At 45.1% G+C, this 25,092-nt stretch overlaps 1 pseudogene; it reads right to left on the bottom strand.

Moving 5' to 3' along the window:
- Positions 1–5,321: 5,321 nt before the first annotated feature.
- LOC120838620 overlaps positions 5,322–25,092 on the bottom strand; it is a 37,613-nt pseudogene continuing 17,842 nt past the window's right edge.

The raw sequence follows: 25,092 nt of genomic DNA, 5'->3' as shown, positions 1-25,092 counted from the left end.
TATTATTTGCTTGACTTCTTGCACCAGTTCAATAATAGTCCGATAACGAGCACAGGGACCTCGAATCACTTTTTGTCGAGTTCTTCTTTCCTCGTGGAACATACTTTCTGGGATTCATTTACTGCCCGCCCGTGTCCCAAGAGTATCGACTACTCGACGCAACCCTGGAGTCCGCCATAGCATACTTTTTTTTTGCGGCAACTTTAACATCCCCATCGATTGGTGTTCCTATGGCGACCCTGTCCCCCGTGACCATTCCGATAACATCCTTCTCGAGAATGCGACCCCTGCTAGCCTGCTCCAAGCATGCCAACAGCCAATATACATGACCAGTGAAGAGGCACCGAGCTTTCTTCACTTCGTATTCGCTTCGACATGCCTTGAAACTGTTGAAGTATCTGAAGACATCCACGACGGTAACCATCCTGCTATGGAGCTTCACTACGCAATCCCTTTGCCGCGCAAAGGCGATTTCGTGCGAAGGCTATGGAGGTTCCGGCATATTGACTTTGATCACATGACTCAGCTTTCTTCCCTGACGCCATGGGGTATGACCACCACAGGTTCCGACTGGTCATCCAAATATGACCAGTGTTGTGACAATTCGTCATATAGAAAGCGTGTGTTCCTAGCTCTGTCGGATCATTGAAACGGAAGCACTCGCCATGGATCACGGCTGGCATCATACAAGCAGCGCAGATTAAGCGATCACTATCACTCTTTCATCGGTCACGCCGATAGCAATGCCTTGCTATCTTACTACTTGCACAGAAACATCAGCGGTCACCGAAGGCTGCTATAAATGGAGAGTTTTAGTAGATCGTTCCTATGACTCCGATAAAGATACCCGATATTCCGCCGCCACCTTTCCGCACACATCGTGTCGCTATCGGGTATAGTTATTGGGAGTATCGGAGGTATTGGAATCATCTACTAAAACCATCTAATACCTCTCATAAACAATACTTGCGCGGTATTGCCAAACGGGTAAAGACCGAGCAAAACGTCTTGTGCATAGGCGTAGACTACGGGGGGGGGGGGGGGGGCATTGGGGCTTGTGCCCCCCTGGTGAGATCCAGGGGGTGGCGGGGCAGGGCACACCCCCGGGCCATGATCCTTACCGAGACCCTGTTTACGTGCCATGTAACGAGCTTCTAGTAGTGGCATGTGATATTCTGCAGCCGCAGGCTTCATTTCCAAGTATTAAAGAGAAGAGGATCGTGGCCGAGTCGATTACTGCTTCAGAAGCACAGAGGCCAGGGCTCTACCCCCACAACTTGGCAGCTGCCAGGAGCATTGTTTTTCAGATTTGTGCTCGCCGGCGCACGCGCCGTGGTACCGACGATAAACACACGGCTACGCTTGCACGGTGATTGACATTGACACACAGCGACGGACACATGGCGGTATACATACGCTGTAAAAGGTGCCGCCTAAAATTAACTACTGATAATTGCCGGTGTAAAAGAATTGCGCGGAAAAGCACCCCTTTCCCCCCCGGAGAACTTCTCAGCCTGCCCCCACCCCGAAAAAATGTAAAGTCTACGCCACTGGTCTTGCGTAACTACATCCGCTTCCTACGATCGCCATCTCTACGACCCTGTTTAACCGTACATGGCCATGTCTCCGATTCTCCGCAAAAGATCCGTAGTCTTTTACCGACCATTTTTCTTCAGTAAACAGTAGCGCCCCCTCCCCCGAATTCCTCAGATCTGGTTTCATTCAACCACCCACACGCAGATTCTTCAGAGGCGTTTGCAGCGCGCTTTTTGACTGCAGATGAGGCCAGGAACATTCGGTCAGAACACACCACCGTGTCCCTCACAAATGAATCATTGCAGGGGGCCCTCTCCAAAATCACGAGCTCTCAGAGCTCTGGTCCGGACGGCATTGCCCCAGCATGGTTCAAAGGTATCTGCTGGCATATGCTACAAACCGCCTGCGAGGTGCTGCAAGGTCTGTTCGAAAGGGGCGTCGTCCCAGAAGCATGCCGACGAGCCTTGGTCATTCTACTGCTTAAGGGAAGAGGAAGCCAGTGAACGGCTTAAGGCATTACCGTCCGGTGTCGATCACTTCAAGTGTCTGTCGAAAATTCGAGAGTAGTTAACGGCCAACTTCTTAACTACCTTGAAATATCCGGCTACGTCAGCACAGCCTTCGGAAATATCGTAGTTGTGAGTAGGCACTGGAAACCATTACTCCTTTTATCAGTGACAGCATAGACAATCGAACCCCTACAGATATAATAGAGCTTTATGTAAGTAATGCCTTAGATACACTCGGCATCGCACCCCTGCTTCGAAAACTCACAAATGCAGGAATACGCAGTTTCTTATTCACAACTGGACCTCCGGTCTCGTGTTGATTCGCAGCTGACAAGCTATGAATCATATGGCCCACGATCTGCGGAGACAACAATCACGTCAGGTGTGCCACAAGATAGTCCTTGGCACGACTATCTTCCTGCCCTGTGTGAACGACTTTCCCCGCAACAAATGTCTCTTGGCTCAGCACCCGGACGAAACATCAATTTTTAAAACTGTTTCGTCCCTGTCTGATGAAAGAGACCTGCAAAAACAATCTGGATGAGGTAAACATATGATTCTTGGGACATCACCTTCGGCTGGCACATAAAAAAAAACGCGTGATACTCTTTTTTAATAAAAAAACGCACGAGAACCCTCTTTTTATCGTGGAAGGCACTGCGCTGATTACCTCAGATCACCTATTCATCCTGGGAATCATGTTTACGCACAACTCGGACTTCTTTGCAAAGATCGACGGGGTTGTCGCAAAAGTCTGCAGGACGCATGGCTTTATCACTCGCGTGGCGAGGCCGTGTGGGCCGACGGTTCTTGAGACGCTTTACAAATCCTTAGTGCTGCCTTTGCTGGTGTGCTGCTGTGCAGTCTGCATGGTCTACCCCTCAGTAACACATAACGGGAAGATTGAAGAGTGTGCAGCATTGCGCATCATGTGAAATCTGTGCGTGGTCTCCGTGTGCGACCAAAGCTTTGGACTGGCGGACCCTAGGGTAGATATGAAGAACCGCGCGAATCCATGTGTTGTACCCCCCCCCCCCCCCCTCACCAACTGCTTGTCCTATCTAAAAATGGGAGCGGCCGGTCCGCCGTTGCGCCTCAGCAGGAGGTGGGGGGAGCCCGAGCTTCTTTGTAGCAATACTGGTCGACACAGCGAGTCTCTTGATTGCTGCGACTAGACTTTCTGCCCACATCGTTGGCTGCTCACAGCCCTCTACCAACATCGCACAGGGAGTCCCGGAACTTCGTAGAGTATTTGCGACTCAAGTGTCATCGAACATGTTGACATGATCCCAAGTTACACCCATCTTTACTTTTTACCCTTCCCCTCTGCATTCATACCCATCATCATCATATTGTTACGAATGACAATTGATGAGGCGATGATAACTGACAAAACTAAACGTTTAATGGGGCGAACTTGTGTCCAAAACAAAAAAAAAAGGAACAGAAGAAAAAGCAGAGCGTCGCGGGCGTCGATGTCGGCGAAACCGCAGGATCAAGCGCTGGGGCGAGACTGATTTCGGCTTGCCACGCGGAGCGCCTTTTGTAGTCGCGTGGGTTTCGGGAACATTCGGCCTGGAACGTCCCGGCGCGTAGTAGATTCGGGCCGCGAACAAGCCCAAGGGGATTCTCGATTTTACCAAAAAACTATACTCGTTTTCACCTCAAGAACCGTAGTAAAAAAATTACGGCGTCTTGCGGAGCATTACTAATTTACCTCTTTATGCTAAGAATTGAAATATATGTAGGTGCATTTTAGATTAGATATACGTTACCTTATCAAGACGTACACGTTTCAAACGCCAAAAGCATCGCTATTGTCTCCGATGACCAAATCGTTTAAGAACTATTTCCTGCGGCGTATGAACACTAAGCAAAACGTCCTTTTTTCTTGAGGTATAAATTCCTACAATAATTCTTGAGGTATAAACGGGTATAAATTCCCACAATAAATAAAAGACACGTGACTTCCAGGAATCGAACCCTGGATTTTCGCGTGGGAGGCATAGGCCACGTGCGCGCTGCCTACTTGGCCAGCTGCGCGCGTGGCAATATCAGTTTTGTTCTAGGGACTCACAGCGCACACGGCAGCAGGCTAGCAGGCGCTCTAGCATGAGGGTTCTTACCTATCTGCTTTGCCTGGCAGGCTGCCGTGTGCGCACTTGTTTTGAGCCAATAAATTACTTAATCACGTAACCAGTGCTTGATTTTTCCGCTCGGGCGAAGCCATTTAAAATAAGCAATAAGTACTCATCCGTCTCCGTTTCCTCCCCACATGCTGCACTACATCTGCCCTGATATTTCGCTCTGTACCGCTGAGCTTGCAACACATAGTCTTTGCCTGAAACAACAACGAGCTTCTCATAGAATTGGCATATATATACCTGATTTAGCAATATTTAGTAATTTAGCAAGTCCAGAGATCCGTTTAAGTCTACATTACCACCTCTCATATTTCCCTCTCTTCTGCTCTAACACACTTCTTAAATGAACAGTGCAAGAAAAAAAATTATTTATAAAAGCATAAATATGGGATACGTATTTTTTCAAATGATTTTCTAGGAGCAAAACGTTTTTGCGCGCAATATTTACACTGTTAGGCGCAATTTAGGTGCTCAAGAAGGATGTCGCAGACCGCTAAGCCCCGTCCCGTGCTTACAAGGTGCTTACATCTCTCGTTGGCTGGTGAAATGATCGACGTGTGACAGGCTGTAAATATGCATCTCTGTGCCGTAATAGTATTTCTGTCGCCATTTTTTTATGTTTAATAAGCAAATATTAAGATAAAGACACTATTGCTGTTAAAATATATTCTGAGATTGCTTCTCTCGCTTTGGTGTGAAACGTTAACAATCACGGCTCCCGGCGTATGCAGAGTGATAAATGAGCGAAGCTCGTTGGCTTCGTCAATTTTTATGAGTGCGAGCGGTTTTGAGTTCACAAAGTGCGCTTACACTGTTAAAAAAAAAGTCGTTATGCATGCTAACCATAGGTTAGTAACTGCTTGTCACATATGTTGCTAACCTCTTAGTAACTGCAGTTAGTAACGGGAGTGTTAGTAACAGTTACTAACTAAAGAAGCTAGTAACGGGAACTGACCTCATCCGCGAAACCTAGTAGGAACTACTAGCTTAACGTACTCAGTACTGTAAAAACTATGGCTCGCATTCTTTAGCAAGACATCAGCAAGAAATAACAGCACAACATAATTAGTTCTTGAACGTTTATTCAGCGCGCATTCAACACAATACTTATACAGCACCTATATACTAGACATCATTCAATATACTTCAAAACGTTCTTGATGGCAGAGATTGCCCGTTTCACCAATGGTGTGTGCGGTGCTCTTCGAAGTCCGCAGAAGAGCTGGAGGAGTGCCAACGTGTTCTTGTTCTGGCTTGAGTGCTTGACGTATAAGATCCAATAAATCTCCATGACGGTTGTGACACCAGCTATAATGTCGACGACCTCCACATTCAGGACTTCAAACACGGCAAATATATCTTTGGCCTCGTGTGCCTTTGAGCCCTCAAAACGAAGGACAGTGTAGATGTCCTGTAACATTTGCATTTATGAAAATCAGCCCAGTTGTGACGACCTAGACCGCCAAAAAGTGAAGAGGGTATTCCTTACCGGTCCTTTTAGAAATCTCGGCTGTTTCTTTAGCAGCATAGGTAATAACTGTAACATGCTAACTGCAAAGCAATCTGTTGCAAGAAAATTTCAATTACGCCGAGCAACAGCATGGTTACAGAATTGTTAAAACAGTACTAGGCAACCCTAGGAGGAGGGTTTTAACACATACACTTCCTGGCATCTCCTTCCAGTTTTTCGAGGTCTGCTTCCAGCTCGTGCACTGTCTCCTTCGCGCAGCGGCGAGACTTCACCAGGCAGAGGCATCTCTCCCCGCACTTTCTAATGAATGCCAGCAACTTTGATTCCAAATCTACGCCTGTGATGGCAATGAACTCCTGGTGCAGCTAAAATTATGGGAATAGCATTTGTATGGAACTATTGCCCAGGAAAACATAATACTGTTATAGCAATACAATCTAGAGACGGACTTTATAACATTCGTGTAAAGAGTTAATTAAGAAAGTTATCAAATCTTATGCGCATACACTGTATGTGGAAGAATTACAAGTGGTAGCCTCATGCTCTGCTCACCATTTCAGCGTTTGCTAAGGCTGGGTATTTTTTTTCCGTACATCAGCTGTTGGTGGTTGCGTCTCCATAATCCATTTACTTCTCGAAGAGCGAGTCTTTTTCATATAGTTTCCGAGCTTCCGTAGGTCAGGAGAACGTCGTTTCATCTCCCTCGTCATGAAGTCAACATGTCCGTTTATGACGGATCCGCAGAGCTCGACATCTGTGTATAGTGGGACATTTGCAGTTTAACAGGAAAGAAACACTACCAATAACATCAGGAAGCTCTCGTACTAGCTGGCACTGATATGCGCATTGAACTTCAGGTGACGACTTAGTTTGTTTTGAATCTAAGAAAATGTCAGTAAAATATTCCTTGAGCAGTACACAATCAAAATGAGGCCAGTGCATGCTGCTGTGTTGCCATCTCGCTCCATAAATACTTGCTTTCTTCTAATAAGCCTACTGTATGCCCGCAATGTTAAAGGGACCATGAAATGATTTTAAAATCGAATTTCATCCACCGCACGTCGTAAAAGGTGTGAAAAGAAACACAAAAACACAAAACTAGGGAGCCAAAAAAAATTATTTGCTATAGAACTTTTAAAAGAAAACTGGACTCTTTTGCGCCTTCCTTCCTTCGCCTGTTCACTACGATGCATGCGCGGAAATGGAGCACGTCAGCCAAATCCAGGTCGCCTATTGGGTAAGAGCCTACCTCACCAGCACCGCGATCGTAAACAATAAATAGCCGGCGAATGTTTCCTAAAAGTTTTGTTAAATAATATTCAGATCCACATTTTGTAGCAAAATTAGAGATGTGTGGCGAAAATTGCAAATTTGATAATGCTGAGAGCCAAGCGCCATCTATCGTGTGGTAAACGAAGCAACTACTGCGCGTGCGCAGTAGGGCAGGGCCGACTTAGAACGGTTATTTCCTTTGGTTTCCTTCCTCTCAAAACTCTGACTGACTGAACGTTTATTTTTCTATGTGTTCATCTCGCGCGTGCCGACTTCAAGCAGCAAGAAAAAAAATGTACTTAAAACAGACCACGACGAACAAGAACGCTGGATCCACAAACACCCGAGAAGAGCGACCACAGCCGCGAATCCCGCTCCGACGAAGCTCTCAGAATATAGGCCTAGCAGGCACTCCGACTCGGCGCAGCGTTGCTTCGTCGCAAGACCGTCTGCCTGCCTACGACCGGCTGGCGTGCTGAATGGAATATGCCCGTGCTACCCTTGTGGACCCTTCCCGTATTATAGTTTGATCGCTGACCTCAATTTTAGATTAAGAGGTGAGGTCAATCTCTTCCCCTTGTTTTCCGAGGCAGTGTTGACGAACACTCGTCGAAAAGAGACCCTCGTCGATTCTCTCTTCTTGTTTTGTGTGATATAGAGCTGAAATAAACGCTGCATGGATTACCTTCGTAACACGGTATGTACTCTTTGTTATTGGTATGCCATTTTTATTCTGACAGACTGCACGTCACTGTCGAGCTGTAACAGTTCGTGGGAGGTATACGTGCAATACCGGTCCAACCTTTCTTTGCCGAGTGTCGCGTCAGTATCGAGTTGCAATAGTAAAAGATCGGTCCCGAAGCGCTTACCAACAGCGCGAATACAGCACTTCCATCAAACGCGCGCGTCCTTTCCGAGTGTGAACAGGTATTTACGTGGCTCTTGCTGACGCTCGTAGTTCAAACGTATCTTTTTTAACGTCGGCTCGCTCCTGCATCTCCGAGACCGCGAAAAACGCCGCGGCAATTTGTTTCTATCTACGTCGCTTTGCAAACGACTGACACTGGCCGCCTTTTACCAACAATGACAGTTGGGTTGACTTCTGAAGTCTTCACCGGAAGACTCGCTGCACTTCCCAACAGGCATACCGGCGTATGGGACTAGTCCCATGCTGTCGCTGTAGCGCAACGTATATCATTGAATTTCGCTCAGCTGCGATGCGGCGATGAGAGGCGCCGATTCAGAAAATACGTCGGTGACATCGGCGCAGTAAAACCTACCGGCGCACCCCAACTCGTCGCCGCTAACGCTCCCATCTCCTACCGCCGAGAGAACTTCCGGTTCCGGAAGCAGCGTACGTCACGGCTTCTTTTGCGGTCAAGAAAAAGTCGATATTTCGTTAATTTTTTGTGTAGAAGTTAATAAACCGAGACGAAAACGGATGCCTGTTCGGCATTCAGTGAACATTGACGGTTTAATGTAAAAGTTATCTGGAAAAAGTAAAAAAGTCATTTCATGGTCCCTTTAAGCCCTCATAAAGTACACTTTCGAAACAAACGTCTCTGGGGCCTTGTAGCGAATAAGGCTGCGCCTGGTCGAAGCAGATAACATATCTTTAAATGCTCTGAAATGCTGAGATTGGGACCCACCTTACGACACTGTCTTTAGTAGCCGCACTGTCCTGAACGTTTTTTCGCTTGCCGAATTTCTCCCTTGCTGCTTGTACAGCAGGCACTCTGTCCAGAGTCTCACATTTCGCAGCTTATATTGAAAAGACACTTTCCATGAGTCCTATGAATAAATATTTTCCCGTTGTTAAAATTGTGTGGTAACACTAGTTTAGGACTACGGCTAAAGTGCACGCTGCACAGAAAGGCAATCTAGGACAAAAACAGGCATATTTACATGTGTTTCCATACAGTACCTGCTGCGTAACTGTAACTGTGTTTGTGCTCACCAAGCCTGTGCCAATTGTGTCCCTTAGCACGGGATACTCCTGCACTAGGGCCTTTGCAGCCGTCTCGTAAAGTCCTCCGGGATAGCTGTGGGCATACCAAAAACTTAGCATCTAATAAACGAGAGATATGAAAATGCAGGCGCGTACTTACCAGTTGATTGTCAGCAAATGGCTTGTTACACAGGAAACTATCCTAGATTTCCTACGACTGGGCACTTTTCCCAGTTCAGCATTGTCAATGGCAACCTTGACATCCAATGGTATAGGAGGCAGCCTGTAATCACTTGTATTGAAAGCAAGCTGCTGACCGTCAGGCAGGCTGCTGCCAGGAACCATTCTCACCATATCTCCCTCATTTTTGCTGAAAACAAAATAGATGCAGGAGCCGGTGCCACACCAGATTTGACTGTGCCCCATGTTTGCAACTCACCCACTTACCTGCGTTTTAGTGGTAAGTTCCCTTTGTCGCCGGTACTTTCATCACCAACAAGCCTAATTCTGTCCCCATCAGAAAAAAATGTCGTCATCTGACGTGTCCACATATGCATCAAATCGAGCATTGTAGACCTGAAAGGAATGCAGATGTTTAGGACCTCGCATATTTAGCGCGATTAGCAGCAAAGCCCCTTAAACAATATACTATCCGGGATATAACTGGCTATTGTAACCAAGGGCTCGTATCTGTAACGCACTGCAAGGTCCATAAAACGTAGGGTCCTATACTCCACCTCACACTGTAAAAAATGGACAGTCAAAATTACGGTAAGTTGACTGGCATTCTGGCTGCCAGCAACTTCTCGTAATTTATACGGCAGACCGTAAATTGAAATTTACTGCCTGACCGTAATCTCCCAGTGAATTAAACGGTCGCAGTAAAACAAGATACCGTTAATTTTACGGGACGATGCTGAACAGACCGTAAACGAGATTTACTGACTGCCGCTAAGATCACGGCATGGTGGCAGTTTATTTGCCAATCAACTGACTGCTAATTTAATGGTCACCGTAAAAATGTTGACCGTTTAATTCACTGCCAGTTGGCCATTGTAAGAAGTAAATTGAAGGTGAAAATGCTGGCACAATGAAGCGCTAGCACTTCGTACAACACATCAGAAAGACTGCAGAATTTGACAAAAGTAAGCATTGTCGGATTCTATCATCTTCCCACCGCATTGTTGTTGATTACGGGCTTTATGGCGCAAAGCTACTATGGCCATACTGCGCTAAGCGTGTTTAGCTGGGACATACTCAGGACTTTCTTATACAAATTATCTAAAAAAGGTTCATATGACAAGGTTAAAAATCATAGAATTAAAATTACAACTGCAGTAGGAAGCCGGTTTTTCTTAAGTAATTTATGACACGATCAAACGGTACTATAGGAGTCTCCCCAATTAGCAGTGCTGGGTGAAAAGGAATCTGGTGTGATAAAAACTCGGGGAAATGTGTACGTCGTTCTGTCTCAAGCCCTGGGCACAGTCACAAAATGTGTAAAATTGTTAACCGCTCCCCACAGTCATCACACAGGGGTGGGGCTTCCCCCCTGAGCAGATGTTTGTGGGTGAGGTAGGAATGTCCACTTCTAAGACGACACAAAAGAACCTCAAGGCGGCGGGTTTTGTGGGATGCACTCTCCCACATACCGAGAGCTGGTTTAATCCTGTGAAGTTTGTTTTCGCATTCCATACTCCACTCCGATTGCCATAGCTGGAAAACTAATGATTTTACTAAGGGCTTCATATCTTGAAATGGAATCTGTGAGGTAGTTGGCAGTAGGTGCTTAGAGCTAGTGGCCAATTCGTCTGCTCTTTCGTTACCCAGGATCCCCACATGGTTCGGCACCCAGCAGAATTTTATGTCTCGGCCAAGCCGCAGACCACATTGTACCTTAGATCGGACAAGTTGTGCCAGTCTATTTTTACTTCCCTTCATTAAGCAAAGTGTGGTGAGCACACTTTGAGAATCCACGAATAAAATAGATTTCATCGTCTTGCTGGTGAGAATATACTCCAAGGCCATCAACACTGCATAGAGCTCTGCCGTATAAATACTTGCACATTCCTTGAGACGTTGCACCTTACTGAATCTTTCAGAGTAAACTGCTGATCCTACAAAATGCAATGATTTGGCACCATCGGTATAAAATTGGGAGTAGTTACCATAATTCTTCTGCACCTCAAGGAATTCTTGCTGAATCACCACTAGGGGAACATCATGTTTATTAAATTTAGTAAAATACGAATCACAAAAGACGGGCAACGTACAACACGGAGCTTCATTTTCACCCTTCTGCAAAAGGTCGGTCTCGTCAAGGGTGAGGTCGAGAGATGTACAAATGCCCTCAAGGCGAAGGCTTAAAGGCGGTACAACCCTGGGCTTCTGCTCCAAAAGACGAGCAAACCGAGAATGTTGCAAAGCACGATAAGTTCGGTGATTTGGATGAGATAGAATTCTGGAAGCATAAGTCACCGCAAGATAACGTCGTCTGTGCCCAAGTGACATCTGATTAGATTCAGCGTACAAGCTAGAAATGGGCGATGTGCGGAAGGCACCTGTAGCGAGCCTTAAATCGAGATGATGCACAGGATCCAACATTTTGAGTGCAGAAGGCCTCGCTGAATCGTAAATTATGGCACCATAGTCCAGACGTGACCGGATAAGGGAGTTGTATAGGCGTAGCAGACATATTCTATCGGATCCCCATGATTTGTGCGCTAAGACTTTAAGAATATTGGCTGATTTAAGGCACTTCTTTTTCAGGTCCTTCAGGTGGGAAACGAAGTTCAACTTTTTATCAAACGTTATGCCCAAAAATGTATGCTCTGTTTTTACACTAATAGGAACCCTGTTTAACGTCAGTTCTGGATCTAGAAACAGCCCCCGACGCAGAGAAAATGGCACACAGATAATCTTCTCAGGTGAAAACTTAAACCCATTTTCGTCAGCCCTCTTACTAATTTTGTTGATGGTAAGCTGCAGTTGCCGCTCACAGCTAGACAAATTCCAAGAAGAAACCGAAATGTGAACATCATCCACGTAGAGGGAGTATGAAACAGAAGGTGGAATTACCTTTGACAACGAATTAATCTTTACAGCAAACAAGGTGACACTCAATACACCTCCTCGCGGAACACCATTTCCCTGGACATACTGGTCGGATAGTGTGGTGGCGAGTCGAACTTGAAAGGAGCGACCTGTGAGAAAACTGCTTATACACCGCAACATGCGACCATGCACCCCAGAGGCATATAAATCATGAAGGATACCATACCGCCATGTCGTATCATATACTTTCTCCAGGTCGAAGAAAACAGAGACACAATGTTGCCTATTTATGAAAGCTTCACGTATGGTTGTTTCCAGACGGACTATGTGGTCCAAAGTAGAGCGCCCTTCTCGAAAGCCACTTTGGTTATTAGCGAAGAAGTGGTTATGCTCCAAAATATATATTAACCGCCTATTAATGAGGCGTTCGAAGGTTTTGCCAAGGCAACTCGTTAACGCGATTGGACGGTAACTACGGGGGTCCGAAGGGTCCTTCCCAGCTTTCAGCAAAGGAATTACATGCGCCTGTTTCCAGATTTGGGGAAAGTAAGCTGCTTCCCACAGATAGTTGAAAAAACCTAGTAGTGTGTTCAGTGATTCTCGAGACAACTGACGGAGCATTTCATAATGGATTCCATCAAGGCCTGGAGCCGACCTCTTCTTGGAGCCCAGAGCCACCTCTAGTTCTTGCATTGTGAAAGGAGTGTTGTATGGCTCGGAGCTACCACCGGACATGGGTACACGGTGACACTCAGCACTTGCTTTAAAACGTTTAAATTCCGTCGAATAATTTCGGGAGCTGGAAACATTCTCGAAGTGCTCTCCAAGCACATTAGCAACATCTTTCAGCGAATTTGCAGGGGTGCTAAATAGAGGAATAACAAAGCAACGGTAATCCCCTTTGAATTTTTTGTACCTATCCCAAACTTCCTTCTCCGAGACAAAACTATTTAGGGAGGAAATATACTTGGTCCAGGAGTTCCACTTAGCTTGTCTCCTAGTCCATCGGGCCTTTGCTTTTAGTCTTTTTAAATTCTATCCTATTTGAAGAAGTAGGGTACCTCCGAAAGGTATCCCATGCCCTATGCTGCTTTTACATTGTGGTGGCACAGTCTTCATTCCACCGAGGCCTACACCACTTGGGTAAATTTTCAGCGGTGCGAGGAATGGCGTCTTGGGCGGCACTTATAATTTGCTCCGAAACATACATTGTCGCTTCTTCAGGTGACACATACGCTAGAACTGACGGGTCAAGCACTGCATCAAGTAGTGCCCAGTCGGCTTTGTCCAGTTTCCACCTAGGGGTTCGTTTTAATATAGTCGGCAGAGGAACGAGGCTTTCAATTACAACCGGGAAATGATCACTCCCGAAAGAGTTGTTTAAAACCTTCCAAGAAAAACAGGGAAGTAATGATGGTGATGAAATGGAGAGGTCGATGGATGTAATGTAATTATGAGTGGAACTATAAAATGCTGGTTCTTTCTTATTTAAAAGATATACATACGTCTGAGGACAGTAAAAATCTTTCTACAACAGCGCCACGAGAGTAAAGGCGCTTACTGCACCACATGGGACTGTGAGCATTAAAATCACCACAAATTAAAAAAGGCGTTGGGAGTTGCTGAACCAATCCTCGAAGTTCATGAAGATGCAGTTGACGATGAGGTGGTAAATATAAGGACACAACCGTAATGAGACGATCGGCAAGAACACGTACCGCAACTGCTTCTAGTGGTGTACGCAGAGGAACTTCCACACACGCTATGCCACTCCGTACAACAATGGCAACACCACCAGAAAAGTGGTCTGAATCCCGATCCTTTCTAAAAACACGGTGGCGATTAAAAACATTTGCATGGGTGTTGTTAAGATATGTCTCCTGCAATCACACAGCAATGGGCCGTAGCTCATCTAGAAAGAAATGAATGTCATCAATATTTTGCAGAAGACTTCTACAGTTCCACTGTATAAACCTATACGTGTTCATGTTAAAAATGGTTTAAAGTAACAACAAAACAAAAAAGGAAACCTGCCCTAGGTGCCCTGGGGCGGTTTGGGCGGGGTTACCCGCGGATTTAGCTTTTTCTGGGATGACTTTTTAAGCCTGGCGTCATCAGGTGGGACCGAACGAGGGGGAGGAGGTTCACCAAGTTCCATCCGCTCCTCCTCAGGCTGAACGGCTGAGGGAGCAGCTGGTACGGGCACCTCCTTAGATGTCGAGGCCTCTCCTAAAGCCTTAAAACGAAACACACCCTCCTTCTTCCTGGGAGGGGTCCGAGTAACCAAGGCAGGCACATCGTTCGGTGGCCCGTCCTTTGGTGTGGAGGAGCCACCAGTGCCTTCTCCCTGAGGCTGGTGTTGCCGCTTATCCTCTTGTTTCCCCTCCATTGGCACAGAGGCATCTTTTGCCTCTGCGCCATCTGGAGGCCCCTGTGGTTTCTTTGCTTCCAACGACAAACGGTTTCGTGGAGCAAATCTTTGTGATGCAGGGGGGGTGGTGGAATTACCAGGTCATTAGGGCAGACCTGGGTTCCTACCGAAGACTTTGATGGCACACCCCCGGCACGTGCTACCAAAGAGGAAGGCCCCTTCTGCACGAAGGAGAATCGCTTCCTGGCTTCGGGGAACGAGATGTTCTCTTTCACTTTGAGTGTTATAATTTCTTTTTCTTTGTTTCCATTTTCTGCAAGAAAATGGAAACAAAGAAAAAGAAAAAAGAAACAAAGAAAAGAATAAGCAGGGTGAGGTTCACCGCAGTTGATACAGCAAGGTGCATTCGAGCAATTCTCTGCAGGGTGATCATTTTTGCCACACTTGGCACATGTTGTCTTTCCACGGCAGCTCTGGGCGCTATGGCCATATCTCTGGCGATGAAAGCAATGCTGAGAGTTTGGCACATATGGCCGTACTCTACAGTTCAGATACCCGGCTTTCACTGATTCCGGAAGCGCCTTCAGTTCATAAGTCAGAATGTCATGCTTTGTCTTCACCTCTTTACCGTCCCGTCGAAAAGAAATTCGTTTTGCAGCAATGACTCCTTGGTCACGAAGGCCATTGACAATTTCATCTTCGGGGGATTCTAGCAGGTCATCTTCTGATATTACACGTTGTATAGTGTTCAAAGTGCGGTGGGGTGATACAGTAACCCTGTAGTCAGACACCACGTTGAGTGCCAGCAGGTCTAAGCTTTGTTGAGCGGTTACCACTTCAACGAGATCCCCAGATGGCATTTTTTTTGCTTTAAAATTCTTTCCGATTACAGACTCAAGAGTCTTAGAGACCAGGAACGAGGATAACTTAGATAATGGCTTTTCCGTTTCAGAATGCATGACGAGAAATCGGGGAAACTTCTCCACGGGTGCGAATGCTTCTCTAACGTGTACTTCGGTCCGGACCCTTTTCAGGGCCCGATCAGGTTTTTGGTTTAGTTTAGAACCCATAAGAAATGGGAAGGCGTTCGGCATCTGTAGCGCACCACCCACCACGGAGCCCAACATGGGGATAGGTAATGCGCCATAGCGCATTACCTCTCTGTGGGTCCAGACAAGGGGTCTATCGCCACCCAAGGTTAGCCCTTGCCGCCAAAGAGGGAAGAAAAAGGAGCAAGAGAAATGAGAAAGAAAAGAAGGAAACAGGACAGGTAAAAGTGAAAGATCGGAGGGGATAGTAGAAGAAAAGGCGACTAGACTGAATCATCCTGGCCGGGCCTTACCAGGACTCCCGTCTACGAGAAGCGGGGGCCGAAGTGGTGTACTGCCTCACACGGGGGGCCCCGAAGGGTTCAAACCTAACCCGGGCTCGGCTCAACCACCAGGATGCCCTTTTCCTCAGACACGGGAAAGCCACGCACAGCCAGACGTGGGCGGGCGAACCCGCATGGCTCGGTGTCCGTGGCGACGCGACTCTCCAAACACCTGCTTTCACAGGTGCCCCCTGCGGTGTCCACCGCATTGTACGACATGCTTAGCGTTTCACCGCACTTGCTTTGCTGCTTCGATTTACTTCCTAATACTGGTCAACAAACAGTGAATGAAACAGTGAGTCATGAAGTCTCCTTAGGTTAGCCATTTTGTGCCTGTAAAATATGTGGCATGCTGTATATTGTAATTGGAGTGGGCTTCATGTCAGCAATACGATCGTTGTGTATGTACATGCAAATGCAGTTAAGCCAGAACATTGCATAAATAATGTGTTGAATAGAAATAAAAACAGTACATTTATTTACTTCCATGGTGAGACCCCACGCCCATCCACCCTTTGATCTGGAAAAGAAAGAAACCATTTATCAACATAATAAATATGAATGTGCCGAAATAGAAGCAATTTAATAGATATATTGTATAATGTCAGCCATGCTTTATCTGCTGTGCAAAGAATCTAATAATGCCGATAGTGCTTGCAATGTTTGAAAGAAGTTTTATGTGACAACTGAATACTATAACTTAGCTTCTGCTAATCAAGCGAAACTTCATTATATCTCAGTAGCTATACATTAGCCGAGTAGTTCATGTATTCTGGTGTTCCCGAATACCATTTCAGTATCCTTGCACAGCCCCAATATACCTAGGCAAATGAATGAGACGATATATAGACAAAGTTTGGCAAAGAGCACTGCAATAAAATAGAGCTATTGAATGTGAAAGCCTAATAATCACTTATTAGACAATTTTTAACTTAAAGGGGCCCTGCAATGACTTTTTGCTGTTTTTTTTTTTTATTTGCACCGAAGCCAAACGCACTGAACGTAGTAACTTAGTGAACTTTTTTCTTTCCTCGCATCGAATAAGTATATTAAAATTACAAAAAACAAGCAAAAAATAACGCCCACCATGATGTCCTTGGTCCTCAGTCCCCCCCTTTTCCCGTGCCCGCAGACCGTGTTGACTGAGGAATGTGGGAAAGGAGGGGAAGACGGGGATAGGAGGTTAGGCCGAGGAGAGAGAGCTGTCTGGGAACGGGGCATGCTCCCTCTCCCCGGCTGACCAGGACCAACAACATCAAGATTTCGTCACATGCCACGCTCATTTGACACCACGGGGCGACCCCGTAGGAGGAGGAGGTTTCCACGTCGTACAGTTAAAATAGGACGCACTGATATTTAGTTACTCTCTCTGTGCCTGCTGGCTTGCCCAAACGCCGAGAGACGTGGATACCGCAAAAAAGGTAGACCCTTAACTAGGATTCCAGCGCCCCTTTAAGAGCAGAGTGCGTTTCTTTTCAAGATGAGGGGTCAACATTAATTACACAGCTCACATAAAAATTTTCTCTTGTTCAACTAGTTAAGCAGGTTGACTGTTAAGAGTTACCCATTTTGGTAGTGATGCTGTTCTAATGTAGAACTAGTCTTTCCCCACCACTGCAGAATGCAATGCTCTTGCCACCGTGCACTAATGAAAAGGCATCAGTAATCTTTCTCTGACATGTTCACACCATAAAAGATATGAACAGTCGGTTGCATCAGAGCGAGCTAAAAACTTCAAGTTTAAGCTTGCAATACAATCTCTCTGCACTGTGCGTCGCTGCAGATCAACAAATGCTGACAGCACTGTGCTCAACACTTATCTTTGAGACGAAATTCAAAATAAGTTTGGACAGCTCGTGATGGAGCTGCCACTTACACACTTCTCATATTATCGGCCTATGTTTGCCATGTAAAAGATCCATCATATCTACAGTTAGTCTCATTTCTAGCATCACAGAGACATTGTTTTATGTAGCTACAGGCAGCGTACTAAAGCTATGCTGGAGTTGTAACTGAGGCTAGGTTAGGTTATGTTTTAACACAATAGCATTAAGGCTCTCGTGCAGCAAATGATTGGGCGTCCAGCGTCGACGTGTCGAGAAAATCCGATGATGTCTTACGCTAAGGGAATCCCATGCAATTCTATGATCCCTTGTGTATGCAAGGAATTAGAGGATTTCCATCCCCACTGTTGCCCTCCCTGCCCCTACACCCGCTTCCCCACTCCTCATCCACCCCCTGCCCTCAAGCTATCGCGTCATACGCTAAGGTTGAGCATAAGTGTCCCGCCAATTATTTTTAGAGCGCAGCTCTTAGGCGCCCGTTTCCGGCTTGAGCGGCGTCGCCGTCGCCGTCGGCGTAAGCAAGGTCGCCCCAAAATCACGTGACCCCTCCCAAGGTCACCCCAAGGTCACGTGACCCCTCTAGGTCGCCCCAAGGTCACGTGACCCCCCAGGTCACGTGACACCCCAAGGTCACGTGGCCCCCCAAAGTCGCGTGAACCCAAGGTCACGTGACCCCCAGATCACGTGACCCCCTCCCCGAGGTCACGTGACCCCCCCCTCCCCCTGGAATAATGTGACCCCCCCCCCCCCCGAGGTCACGTGACCCCCTCCCCCGAGGTCAGGTGACCCCCCGGAGCATATTAAAGAATGAGGGGAGGAGGAGGAGAAGGAGGAGGAGGGGTCTACCCTCCCCTCAGTACCCTTCCCTCCTCCTCCTCAAGAGCTGCGCTCCAATTCGGCGTTACAGGGACTTGTAAACGCCTTTCACTTTTTTAACACAAGCAGCTGGCACTGAATTATTGCCATACTCACCAAATTTAGGCCCAAGTGCCATTGCTTGTGGCTGCTGAAATCTTCCTGCTGCCAAGACCTTGTGTTCAATGAGCCCGAGCCCCATGTTGCGTGCCTTGTTCCCACGTAGGATGACCGACCTTATCGCTACGCATATGATTCAAACATAACAGAATTGGTAGAAAATCACAGACTGAAAATATCAAGGAAAGTAACTCCAAGCTACTGTTGAAGCGATGTGAATGGTCAGAGTCATTTTGGGGCACCTTCTGGACCAGCCAAGAATCTATTTTTAAGCAGCAAAAGGAACTTTTGCAGCATGAATGCACACTTTGTCTCGTTCCTTCCGTTGTGAATATTATATTAAGATTCATCTGTTCGCCTGTCAAATCTAGAAGACAATGCCTGCTTTCCTTTCCCACCTTTGCCTTACCATCAGCAGTTTCAAAGTTCAAGAAGAAAAATTGTGTAATTTAGTTATGCACATCAACTGCATTTAACATAAAGATTTTTATGTTTATTCTAACACATAAATCTAACTAGTAATATACCTGTTCAAAAAATACTATTACTTTATATGTCTGCACTGTTATTGACAGTGCTAACATCTCCATCATTTAATCCATGTATTAAAAGTATTATATATGTCCGATTTTGTGGGCCATTTTAGTGCGTACACTTTTTCAGGAGACCCCGTACTAGCAAACCACTTGGTTTTTTTTTTTTATTTTACAGCAACTAAGAATTTTCAGATTAGGATTTCACAACTCCCCTGTTCTGCCACAGCAAAACGAGATATGCAGAATTGCAGTTTCAAACCTGTGCACCACAGAAACCCACAGTTTGAAACCTGTGAGTCTCTGTGGTGCACAAGTGTATGGCTTAAAGAGCGCCTAATGGAGCTGGTGAACTAACTAGATTGGACAGACCACGCATAATTCCAAAAATGATCAAACTTGAAAGCACGGCAACAATTTTACAAAAGTAAAATTTAATAGTATATTGCCCAGAGCAGCAATAAATATTGATTATTTGCTCAAGCCCACCGTGATAGTCCAGCCATGAATCAGGGTCCGATGCATTAGTTTCTATATTGATGGGATGAATTAAATTGTGGCCCATTGTAGGCATGAGCAGCGTCATAGCAATGTAAGAAAAAATTTAGGCAATTTTTATCAGGCTTAAAATGACTACGGAAGCTATGAATTTCTTGGGCTCACTCCGATGCATGCTGTATGTGGTCATGAACAACAAATAATGATCATGTGACCATCCGACTATGTTTGGTTCGCTATTTGTAGCATAGTCACGTGAACACACAGATGGCGGTTATGTGACCCTGCGGACAATCTGATCAACATTGGCCCGCTATTCCCAGCATACTGACAAGCTGGATGGGGCCCCGCGAACCATGGTGCACAAAATTAGCACAAATGACGAACACAGGAAGGAGGAGGAGACAGAACAGAGAGCTACTTAAAACTAACGTTTTATGAGGATAGAGGAGCATAAAGATAAAATTGACACTAAAATCACAGAAAGAAGTGAAGAAAAATAGAGTAGACAAGAAAGTCGAATTACAAAAAAAAAAAAACTGATCACAAAAAGATAATAAAAATAATAATGGAAAAGTCTTAAGTGATAAGCTGGTGGAAAATAAATATAAAATTTAAAGTTAAGGCAGAGGAAAGTTGTCTTCTGCACTAATTTTGTGTACAATGTTTAAGCAACTAGGCCATCAAAATATTTTGGAATAATGGTGACTAGATGCCATGGATAATGGCTAAGTGTCCACCATTTATTCGCTATTTGCAGCATAATATATAGGGTGTCCCGAGTGACCAGGTTCAATCTAAAATGGAGCGTAAAAATTGACGCCTCCATGTAGCTACCTAAACTTTTCGTCTAAGGTGTATTTCACAGGTCGGTGTTTTCTCGTACAATTAAAACGTAACTCCCCTTCTGTGAAAATTCAGGGTCAAGAAACTTGCCAGGGTGAACGGCGGGCGGCAACGCAGACGACGAAGTCGAGTTGCGGGATATGTTTTGCGTACATATTGATAGATGGCGTCGAGAACAGCGTCCAAAGGTGTAGCCGACCAGCCAAAGAAAGCAGACAACACGCGGACAAAATCCGTTGGCAGCAAAAGCACCGTCGTTATGCAAACAGATTTTTTTAGTTCAAGTTTCGATTTTATTGTCCGCACTTATTTTTATACTAAAGGCACATTACAAAAAGATCATGTTCATTTTAAAAAGCCATGGGGTCGCGAGCAGTCTCGATAAAGAGGTAGCGCCATCTGTCAACACGGCCTTAAGGAGGAAATAAATGAAACGCGACCCGCCACTCGACCTGTTTGTCTGCGTCGCCACCCGCTGTTCACAGTGGCAAGTTTCTTGGCCCTATTTTTTACAAAAAGGGAGCTACGCTTTGTAATTTTACAAGAAAACACCGACCTGTGAAATAGATCTTTGACAAAAAATTTAGATTGCTACGTGCCGGCGTCGATTTTTACGGTCCATTTTAGATCGAGCCTGGTGACTTGATACACCCTTAAGATAAAAAGTATGGAGTCCTACTAGGCATCCACATACATCTACCAAAATCACAGAAAAGAAAATTACCTCTGTTAAAGACGTTAAAGCAATAGTGACTCGCAAAGGGTGCAGCACACACCGTTGGGATGTCTGGTATCTTCTCAACCATGAGCCTCCCACCGATGCTGAGTGCGTAGTCGTGGACAGTCCACAGATCATCCCTTAAGAAAATTTAAAAAAAAGTGAAAATAGTAAACTTTCAGATAATAATCACATTGTTGACAAGGCATTGGAACAATGGGGCTGGGTTGCACCTCCCCATCATGGAAAAAATTCTAAAAACAATACGGGGGAAGAGAAGAGGCCAAGCTTCGTCCCTTCCCCCCTTACTGTCAATCTCCCGTCCACATTCCAAACACTTCTGACATTACTTGTTGCCGACAGGATAAGAGGTAATTGACTCGATTTGCCTTGCCTCCACTATGAGTCAGCTCGCTTAAGTGTAGGCCACAGTCAGAATTCTATTGCAGGAAGGAAGAAGACGAGGCATAAAGGCACCTACGTAAATGTTCCCTGGTTGGCTGAGGGGAGACACGTGTCACCCAAGCTGAACAGGAAGCTTGAAGACCCTCTCTCTCCCCGGTTGCATATGACCACCGCATTTGCATGGGTACTCACTGTATCGTTACATCTACCATATACTTGTATTTGTTGCAAGGAGGCAAAGCGATTTGTCACCTGTAGAGACTTTGGAAATGTCTGTTGTCGCAATGGGCTATATATACATAGCGATTGTAGATTTCATGAATTGTGTGACAGATATGGGAAACACTTCAAATTATGTTTTTTATTTAAACTCTGAGACGTGCTTTATATTTATAGATCTGCATTTTTTTGGTTTTTACTGTTCTAGAATTTGGCACCTTGTTTCGGCTTTTATTTGGGAATGAAGTTTTCGATTTTATTGGTGAATGTTTTAAAAGACGAAAGCTTACCGGGTTTTTTGCGGTGAATATGCATTGATTAGTTCCAGTTTTCATTGACGTCTGTCCAAAATGCAGTACATTAGACAGATATTTTAATTGTATTTTCGCAGCAACACTTGCAGACATGGAAAGCAGTTACCACTTTCATAGGGACGACGACGAATTCTAAATTGCGAAACTCGCAAGCAAGATTACTAGGCATATTTCTGCTCTTCACACTTCTAGGAATATCGAAACTGCCTCCTGCTAATCAGAGAGAAGCTTGAGAGGGTGTTGAAACAACCTCCCAACAAAAAGAAACCGCTGAAATCAAACAACTTGATAAACAACGAAAAACTCCAAATTTGGCCCTTAGAAGATGGCAGCCAACTTGACGCACAAGGACTAAATCACAAAATGAACTCGGATTGCATCCACGATAAACCCAAGTACTCCATAAAGAGTGTTGTCCTGCAGACCTTCACAGTTGCAGAGATAAGATAGTTGACTACTCGGCCAAGTGTGATGACTTATCCCCCCTCATCTTGGCTTGCCATAGTGGCCTGAAATACTAACCTTTCTTGGCTAAAACCAAATATAAAAAAAATGATTTTACTACTTTTACTTGTTTAAGTCAAAAATGCCAAACCCCATTTATAATTATATTCTATTTCTGCACTAATTACACTTTGTAACATTTGAACTTGAACTTCTGGAACTCAGTTTGAGAAGGAAAATTTGCAGTACATATAATGATACAATTTAGTCATAAACATACCCAGCGCTATAATGCAAAGAGGAAGCGGAAGGCCATTCTCGATTTCAGCAGCAGTTAGAAATGGCTGGTTTCAGGAATGATAAATGGTCATGGTCAAATAATTTTTAATCAAATATTTCTCATAGCAAGAACCACAAACTCTGACAATGTGTCATTGCCGATAGCATGCACCGCCATCCATTCAACAAACTTAACAAGCAATGATTTTTCAATAAAAAAAAATCCGAAAACCTTCTTTTGAATTTTACAAAATATAAACTCTGAAAAGGTGGAACCCTATAGACCAACACACGGCCCTGATGTAACGCAGCTGCGGTAGCACTGTTGACGGCACTGCGCATGCGCGGACGCCTCACTTTACACGAATTCAGTTTCTGCACACGCGCAGTGCCTACACCTGGTGTAGGCAAACGCGGGCTTGTTTGTAAACCGTGTGTTGGTCTATATCCTATAATGTATTGCTGAGCATAATATGTAGGGTAAAGCTATTGCCAGTAACAGTATGAGTAGAAAAAAATATTATTGTAATTACTCTGTGGCCTGAGGTAGGCGACAAGTTTCCTGGCTTGGATCGGTTTAAGTAGGCTTGCAAGGTCTCCCTTAGTCAAAAAGTCGAGGTCACTTGGGCAGTCTACGCCAAGGATCATTAATTCGTTGAGGACACACTCAACCTTACCCGAGGTCAGGTTTGGCAAGGCCGCATTTGTTTGTTCTTTGACAGCCTGCATCCTACGGAGGAACCCAGTGTTTTGGGATGATCATCATTGCATTCTGTACCTTATGTGCAGGTAGTGGGTATAATCCCTTAGTTGATCAATGTGCATGCATGCAAACTGCTCTGATGCATGCACTGCATATGAATGCAAATTAGGCAGATATGTTGTGCTATAAACTTTCACAGCAGTGAAGCGATCCTTTCTGTTATGAATTAAGAGCAACATTATTTCACCAAAGCACAACTCACTGTCCATGCTGGTAGGTACAAAGGCACCAAATGAGTATGATATCCCTTTGTATGAAACCGCATTTGTAACTTCTGACGTGAAGTTAAAAATGCCTAAGCATTTCTGGAGAGCTTCTGAGTAAGTTGAAATCAGAATAGGCATTCCTGCCTTCATTACAATGTCAGGATCGAAAAATGCCTCAGAGTGCAGGTATGCCTGCAGCAGCTGGTGTCGTCCAGAAAGGGTTTTGTTCAGTGCCTTGAAATTTTGCAGGTGTTTGACACAATTTTTAAAAAATGATTGTTTACTTTCAAACCTCAACGTCCACAGGTTTATTAGTGGGCCAAGCTGTGTGATGAGCGTGGAGTAGTGAAGCAGGTAGTGGTGCTTCAGTTTCAGAGGTGCCATAGGAAATAACTCTTTGCAATATGCAAGGTACTCCTCAACTAGCACATGCAAGTAGGCAACCATTTCTTCATTTACTTTGGGAGCGCAGATAATGTCAACCACCTTCCTTAAGGTAAGGTAGAGGCACCAGACGGGATCTTTAGTGTCAACTTTACGGCTAAGAAACAGAGGAAGCAGGCGCAGCAAATTCCACGTTTTAACAGCTTCACCAACTAACTTATTTCCTTTTATGTTTATTTCACAGGGTTTGCTATTTGTGTCAGAGCCCATGAACTTTAAAGATGTTATCCTGAAGTTCAGGTATTTCAATGAGAACCACTCACATGTCTCTGTAAAGTGCCTTATGAAAAGGAGGAGGTCGTATGAAACAACACCTTCAAAAAGGTCATGTGCTATGCAAGGAGGAAGTCCCGTATCACATACATGAAAGAATGTCAGACTGTTAAATGGGCTGTTTGATTTCACCCCTTCAACAGGAGACCCAGTGTCTTCAATCTCCTGAACTGCCAAATCATACTTTTCTGCAGTCGTCTTTTCACCAAGCCGACACGGATCCTCGCTGAACTCTTCGTGTGAGCAGGCAATAGCGGCAAATGAAAGTGGAGGAACTGAAGTTTTCGGTGAAGCCCCCATAAAGTGGAATCCCAAGTTATCTCCGAGGATACATACGACTGTCCCCTTGACGTGCACACCATCAAAAAGAATTCTGTTCAATTCGATATCGACCAGGTCACGTAAAAGAAGATCAACAATTTTTTCGATTCCAAAAGTTTTGATGTCTTTCTCAGCAAAAAGAAGAGCCAGCTGAATGTGATCTCTGGTAGATCTGTTGTGTTTTTTTTTTAATTTGCAAGAGTGAAGTAGACACCACCAAGTTTGTGCTTCTTCTTTGCAGATCTCAAAGGATTCACAACCTCAAATGCGTCCTGATACAGCAGTAGCTTAAATGTTGGCAGCCCAGTCCTAAAGAGAGGATTTGATTTGTAG

This window comes from Ixodes scapularis, unplaced genomic scaffold (genome assembly GCF_016920785.2).
Source record: "Ixodes scapularis isolate PalLabHiFi unplaced genomic scaffold, ASM1692078v2 PGA_scaffold1__304_contigs__length_218370807, whole genome shotgun sequence".
NCBI lineage: Eukaryota > Metazoa > Arthropoda > Arachnida > Ixodida > Ixodidae > Ixodes > Ixodes scapularis.
Note: the sequence above shows the minus strand (reverse complement) of the source record. Positions and strands in the feature narration are given on the sequence as shown.